This window comes from Rhipicephalus sanguineus, chromosome 11 (assembly GCF_013339695.2).
Source record: "Rhipicephalus sanguineus isolate Rsan-2018 chromosome 11, BIME_Rsan_1.4, whole genome shotgun sequence".
NCBI lineage: Eukaryota > Metazoa > Arthropoda > Arachnida > Ixodida > Ixodidae > Rhipicephalus > Rhipicephalus sanguineus.
The window spans coordinates 73,161,159-73,169,329 of record NC_051186.1 but is presented as its reverse complement, the minus strand read 5'-3'; positions in this window follow the sequence as shown (position 1 = coordinate 73,169,329).

Here is an 8,171-nt window from a genome sequence, read left to right as displayed (position 1 = left end):
CTCACTGTGCCGATGGAAGCCGAATGCTGCAAATTTCTTTCCTCACTGACAGCCATACCATCCTATAGGTTCCCCGGAAGTCTTCTCGGATTATGCTCGGGCCTACCATCGCGCGATTCCACACTCAGTGTCGAGTCGTGAAGCCCTCCGGAGAATATAGCCGCGCTAGAGAGAATGTGAACCAAAACTGAAAGGCCACACTCTAAGGCAAAAGGGTGATAAAAGGGTGTGTGGTTCGTCCTTTTGGGGACTAATGGGGCTGCCACAACCATTAGTCCCTTTAAGGACTAAAGGCACCGGATCTAACAGTTAGTCCCCACAATGGACTAACATTTAGTCCTCACATTTACACCTTACCGGACAACTGTTAGTCCCCACAGATCACCTCAATGGACTAACATTTGGTCCTAACATTTACACCTTGCCGGGCAACCGTTAGTCCTCGCAGTTACACCTCGCCGGACCAACGGTCGGTCCACTCAAACGCTCCATTCGGATGAACTTTTTATCCCAGGGATGATTTTCTACAGTTACTCTCCGCAAGACTTAATACTTTTTTCGCGTGTTTCTTTCCGCGGTGAGCAACAAATGCCGCGGAAAAGACACGCAAAAGAATATTTAGTCATGCGTGTGTCACTGCTTTCGCATTCAGTGCAACAACGAAAGAGAAAAGTGAGACAATGAAACGTTTTATTTTTTCTATACATATGAAGTTTCTGCTTTCTTTCATTGAATTCACTACAAAATGTCCAATTCAGGTCCAGCCACGTTGTCATATCTCGTGCAGTCCTTTCTGTGAAGCTGCTCCAACGGAAGCGATAGATGGCAGGCGTTGTACGCGCCAGCGCACACAGAATTCTGCTCGTTGTGGGGAATGGCTGCATCCTTGAAAGCACAAAAATATTGCAAATATTTAGTCACGTGACAACGAGGGTGAAGACGCATGCACTGTGCAAATACGTGCAAGGTGAACTAAAACATGTCTAAAACATGGCACGCAAATAATTTCAATACTGTGAAGCACAAAAATATTGCAAATAGTCTGCGACACGTCACAGAGGGGATGAAGACGCACGTACATGGCACATACTTGCAAGGTGAAATAAAAACACACGTCTAAAATATGACATGTGAATAATTTCACCGTGATGTCATACGTCATCAAAGACGCGTTTCAATCCACACAGCGCAACAAACACTTCAAGTGCGGCAGCCGCAGCCATCACGCCGAGGCGCCGCCAACCACCGTGCCCCAACGAGCCGGCGAGTTGTTTGCCAGCGTCGTCGTACAGCTCGAGCAGGCCCGTCAGCCACCACCGCCGCCAGCGGAACTCGAGTAGAACAGTGCGCGAACGCGAAGCCGACGCCACGAAAGGCGCCAGGCTGCTTGCGAGCGAGCGAAAGGGAAGCCGACGATAACGGCGTCCAATTTCCACCAAATTCATCGGGCGAGCAGCAGTACAGCGAGCAAAGCGGGATCGACGCCACGAACGGCAGCGAACTGCTTGCGAGCGAGCCTCGAGGAAGCCGAAGGTCATGGCGACCAATTTCCTCAGAGTTCCGAAGCGCAGCTAAAATCCGCCAGCTGAAGCACCCGCCAACCCATGCCGGTGCATTTCAAGCGCGCGGCATACAATCGAGCTCGTTGCTACCGCACAGCGTTTTGGACGAGTTGCAAAACAGCGGCGAGGCCTCTGCCTAATATTGCTAATAGCGCGAGCTCGCAGCTCATCACCACGGCGAATCATCGGTGAACGAACATCCGGGCAGGCGACGACAATGGCGGCCAATATCCAGGCGGTCACAAAGCACAGGCGAGCTCACGCCGAAGCCGGCCCTCGCGGTACATTTCGTGCGCGCGATATACAACACGATCGAGTCCGTTACCGATAATCGCGATCAGTTTCGCGCACGCGATAGGTACGCAGAATAAAGAGCGATCACTTACTTGTGAAAGAATCCAGCGCCGATTTGTGCCCCGAGTCAGATTGAAGTGATGGATCCGATAGGCCTACTGTCTTCTCGGCCGGCATTCCCAGCCGGTGGCGACGCAGTGCCGTGACTACGCCGGAGGTATATAGCGCGGCGTCGTGACGTGTCGAGAGCAGCTCCAGACTTCATGGGTGTGGCGAAACGTAAAAGCAGCACGACACACTCATCCACGCATACGTGTATATCAAAGGCACGGAGCCGTAGTTCCTAGATCGGCGAACTCCGAGCGCGACACAACCGGCAACACGCCAGCTCGAACAGAAGTTGAAAGACTGACCCGAGCGAGGAGGACGGTTAGTTTCCTTGACAACGGTTTCCACACGGAACGTATCCATGCACATGGCCTGCATCTCCCGCGCCGTTCATCCCTTTGCAAACTAAATGTTTGCACGCGGCACGCATCCCTCTCCGCTTGCTCCTACGATGGCCTAACCGTTCATCGCGCGCGCCTATTGGGCTCGATTACTCCTCTTTCGGGTAATTTTGCCTTAGAGTGCACATTGCGCAATCACAGCACGAGCAACCCTTGTTATTGTCGTTTTAAGCAATTGCTTAAGCTTCGCATTCTGGGCCCCTGATTGTGCTTTTGTCCAGCTTTGTTATATGTGGTACTGGCATGTTTATCTTGAATTCGCCAGCCCCCTTTCAATGAGTGTATCGAATGAACGGTTGTTCAGAATTGAATTGAATTGAATTGTGTTTATTCACAACAACAAGGTTGCGAGGATGACCAGGCAAAAAAGCTGCATTGAGCAGCTTGAGGGGAACCTGGCCACCTCATACACTGAGAAGCTTCACAGCGGTCAAATACACGATATACATATTGAATGGACTAACTAAAACAGAACAACAGTAAATATAAACGGTCAGAATAAATAAACAAGGTTGTTGTGGAAACATGAAAAAAAGGGGAAGAAAATGGGTGAAGTGCTAAAGACATAGAAAAAGACAAATAAGTGAACCCATGGCAGCACAAGCAATCACATAAATACGCTGCGTAGCCTTTTTAGCGACAGAGTTGATACATTGAGATCATTTTCTTTGTATAATTGATTTAGAACAGTAGGTAAACAAAACTGTAGCATTTGGTCACCGTATTTAGTTCTGTTTTTGTTAACGATCCAATGTTCTGAATGACGAAATTTATAAAAAGAATTATGTTGCTGTAAGGATGCCAATTTTGTTAAAGCGTTATCATTCTTAATTTTTTTCATTGTATACATACGACAAAGCCTGTATGTGTACAAAGATTCAATTCTTATAGTTCTAAGCTTTGTAAACAAAGGAGCCGTATGCCAAAGAAATGGCACCCTAGAGACAAGGCGTATTGCTTTTTTTGTAATACCATCAACTTGTGAATGTTCTCAGCTGAAGTCGTCCCCCAGACTACAATTCCGTATTGAACTAGGGAAAGAAACATTGAATTATATAACATCAAATGAATGGATGTAGGAAGATAGTTACAATGTCGATGCATAGTAGCTATTGCTCTAGATAATTTGCTAAGCGATTCATTTGACAACCCCAAGTGAATCACAGTTGAATCACTGTACTCGCAGTTGGTCCTAACGCCCTTCCTTACCTGTATTCTTGCGAACACATTTCCGCGAAAATCAAGTAAATAGAATTTATTGCTTTTTGTGAAGCATTGTGCATTTTTTTGTAAATGCTCAATTTAAATACCATTCACCATCAGACCCCTAGGAAAAGGGGGTGCTTAGAGATAAAATAAATATTTCACGGCCCTTATAGCAACCTAATGTTCTTCAAACGAACACATGAGAAGGTTATTTATTTCACAAATAGCTGAAAGCTTGAGCTTAATGTAGCTTCGAAATAACTGGCAGCCAAGCAATATTTTTCTAGCGTGTCCTATAAAACGCGGGAGAAAGGTTCGCTTGCTTACATGTATTTTTTTCGCATCTTTATGCACTGATAGGCGTGCCTCGAGAGCATGCCGGCATACTGGCACACACCCTTTAAATTGTTGCAGAAGGATTTAAATTTGACCTTGTTGGCGCACTGGTGGCATGTGATAGCGCTAACTGAAGAGACAACGCAGAGAACCCATGGGTGGACGTTCTATACATTACTACATTCTGTGTTTATTGGAAACTCATTTCAGCCTACCACATGCAACGGCCTTAGCTAGTGCGCGCACCCGGCTTAGACGTCAGCGTTTTTTGCGCGATGGCGGAATGTTGTGCCATTTTTACCTCAAAGGAGCTCGCACAGAAGTCGACACTTATGGGCGTGCCCTCTACACTCGATCTATTTGCCCCACAGTCGGCGACCCGGCCGTCGTAAAATATCGCCGCGCACTTGAGCGGGAATATTTCTTTTGTCGCGGAGGCAATCGGCCGCTACGCTTTGCTCATCTGGGCGGGGGCCTCTCCTACCTTCTTGAGATGTATCCAACCGTAGACGCTGCGCAGTGTCTGTCTGAATGTTCGTGCGCTCCTGAACAGCATTCTATACATATTCTGGCGCCTCTGGCTGACCCTATGGTAGGTAGACGCATCGCTTCGGCAAATATATTGCGCTAGGCTGTGTTGGTCGTTTTTGTAGTTTCCAGTACAAGTGGATTAAACAAATCTCGCTCGGCGCGATCGATTGCCCAGCGTAAGTGTTCGAAGAAATAGTATTTCCACGCGCGTTCTGTCACGGAGGGCAGTAGATCGCTCCAGAATGCGGTCGCAGCTCGAGCGATTTCCCCGACGTTACCAACAACAGCGTAAGTCATTTCAGTTGCAACGGGAACCACGGGGTCTTCCAACCTCAGGACAATGCTGTTTCCGGATGGTCGTTCCACTACTTCGAACTGTAGAGTAAATCTCGATAGCTGAGCGCCGAGCACGAGTGTTCCTTCAATTTCAGTGTACGTCGTCCAGTTCATTATCACTTCAATGGGATCACCATGGTTGACAAGGTCGACTTGAAGTTTGCGTGTGCCATTCACGCAGTAGGGCAGCAGCTGGCCGTACTGGCGCAGATTACCGAGGCCCGTTACGTTGCAACATTCAATATACAAAAGACCTCTGTACGACCTGACGTCGGCCTGAATGAACCTCTCGTACTTCGAGAGCTCAGTGATCACACTTGTGAGAGCGGCATCCAAGTTCAGGTCAGTAAACACGCAGTCTGGATGAAACAGAGAAGCAAAGAATCGGTAAATGATATTGTTCATATTTCTCTTAAAGATATTGACACGCTACAAGGGTTCTTATCATCTGCCACGCAAATAAATAGATGATATCAGTATTTTTTTATTTTCCTAGAAAGCACACTACATAGTGTCGTTAGAATACTACCAATCCTTCTAGTATTTGAGAACAAGAATAATCAAATGCCTTAATAAGCAAAAATATCAATGTTATTTCATTTAATATGTTTACCTTAAGGTAAGAAGGAAAGCTCTGCTTACACACGCAAGAAAAAAAGAATGCATTGAAACTTTGCTGAGTGCAATTGTGAATAACAGCGAGCAACCCAATGAATTTTTTGTTCTCACCAGCGCCAAAGATTCATTTGTTAATCACCCATACGCATTGTTTCCTCTGTCTGCGAAATGTTATAGGTGCAAATACAGATGTCTTTGTATGAAAGAATCAGATGGTGGCGTTTCTCGTAATCAAAAGTAGCTCTGTCATCGCACGGTTCCTCACATTTTTACTTGAATAACAGTCATATACTCTTTACTAGACTAGAGGGAAAGTAAAGTGTAACTTACCCTCGGCGTGTGGTGTCGGAGCTACCATCATCACCAAGGAGATGACCACCGCCAATCTGGTTTCTGAATGCATAACAAATGCTTGGACCTGTCAAAGTGTTGTTCAGTAAGCACGATGCCCCGCAATGCTGCAGAATGCATAGAATCAGTAATCTTTACCGGACCATGATCCCGGGAAAATCAATCAATTCAAACTTTTGCAAAACATCTGAGATTTCTACATTTATCTGTTTAACGATTCGTCTTTACAATGCCCAAGGAAGTCATTGTTTTAAAGAATGAAATCCTAGCCATGTGGCTTCCATATATGGGAGAAAGCTTTCTAATGAGCGCTGAGTGAGATTAGATTTTCGTAGGCCATCATTGTTTTCAAGTAAACACAACATATTAGTTCACCCACTGAGATGCTTTATTCACTCGCATGATGCAGAGGTTCCACATAAAGAACTACTGAAACGGATAGACAAGAGAGAGAGAGAGAAATAGATGAAAAGGAAACGCAGGGAGGTTAACCTGGCGCGAGTGACCGGTTTGCTACCCTGCACAGGGGTGGGGAAACAGGGGTAGGAAAGAGGACAGAGAGCGAGTGAGATAAAATGAAAACGAAAAAAAAAAACGCACACATGCACACACACGCAAGACGTTCCAGTCAGAGCCGTTCTGAGAGACCAGTTGAACGTAGAAAGCGCAGTAGCGCTTCCACAGCCTTTTTCTGTGACGTTTGGTCCGGTCGATGGCGCAGGATTCTTTCTTCCGACAGAGTGAGGTCGTCCAACTTATCGAGCGCGTTGCAAAGTGACTGTCTCTGTGAACAGTACTGTGGGCAGTCGCACAGAATATGTTGAATTGTTTCATCACTGCCGCAGTGGTCACATGATGCGGTGTCGTCCATTCCTATGCGGCACGCGTATGCGCGCGTAAATGTGACACCCAACCATAACAAGAAACCAAGCAAAGCATAGAGGACATTATTTTGTGGTTTCTGAACTACAGTGTAATGATTCTTACTTACATTGAAAGGAATTAAATTGAATGAAAAATTGCTCTTTTCGTCTGTGGGATCCGAAACCACAACCTTAGAATTACACGTCCTATGCCCCACCGACGGAGCTACGACGGAGGGCGCTCCCTCGTCAATTTCATGCAGGGTATTTATGTGTGCTTAATACCTGAGGGTGTTAACCAGTGCCACTCGAAGCCCAGGCGGCGAGTGTGGAACAATCTCTTTGGTGGAGGGCGCCATGGCGCACGTGATCATCGCACGAGGTGTCGGCTGACGAATAAACCCTCGCATGCCACCTAAGGCATCAAGTCTGCAGGAAGGAAGCCCTCGCTATGAAAACGCGAAAGGAGGGTAATTGTCCGAAGGGCCCTTTTTCTGTATTATATGGAAAGGGTTATTTTTCGTCCAGTTTAATTCTTTTCACTTTAGGTGAGTATCATTACACTTCTGTTAAGAAACCATCAATGATTTCCTTGGCTTAACTGTTTGTCGGTTTCGTTAGTTGTGTATAATACAGAAAACGGACCCCTCGGAGATTTCCCCTCGTACTTCCACATGGAGAAAATTTCCTCACGCTTTGTTTACGGGCATTTACTTGGGTTTACTGAAATTAAATAACTGTAATTTCGCCGGACATATACCGGTAATATTAACAACAAAGTACAGTAATAAATGCTAAACCACATTCCCGATTGTTTTTTTTTTCTGTCAGAGAATTCGTTAAACATTTGTTCATAAACTATTTCTACAGGCTGCGATGCTAAGCGGACCTTCACCAATTATTATCGCAATATTCTGCATTCGATACTTATTGCCATGAACCTTACAATGCCGAGGAATATCTTGGTACCATGGCAATATGATGAATAATGGTCTGCGTTCTCAATTACGCGCATTGAATAATGATCTCACGAAAAAAATTCTGCGATAGCAAAATCGCGTCTAACACTCACCTTTGATGTCCAACCTGGTGCAAATGACGTTCTATCTGGCAGCGCAGTAGGCGTTTGGCAAACCCGTGCCGGCTCACTTTTACGCTAAAATGGAGTGTCCAGTTTGGCAGATATGCGATGCGCGAACACGGACGCCGTCACTGGTTGCATTCGTCCGTGTGACGTGTCTGTAACGACATTCCTGCAAAACCCGTCATGGTAACCAGGATGCCGCAAACCAAAACAGTAGCAGACACAACGGTGTCGCTTACGCGCACCGCTCCTCTTTCGTAAACAACTTGGTTTATGTTGGAAGAACGCATCGATCCGCGAGAGTCACGCAGTCATTTCTTCTTGTCCGAGTTTGAGCACTATTTCGGGGTTTAACGAAATCATACTATGAATTAACCAAATGCAACCACTATTTTTCTAATTGTGCACAATACAGGAGAGTTATCACGCGCTGCTTTTATTACCTGTTGCACGTCGGCCGCCACGGCTGTTATCAAACATA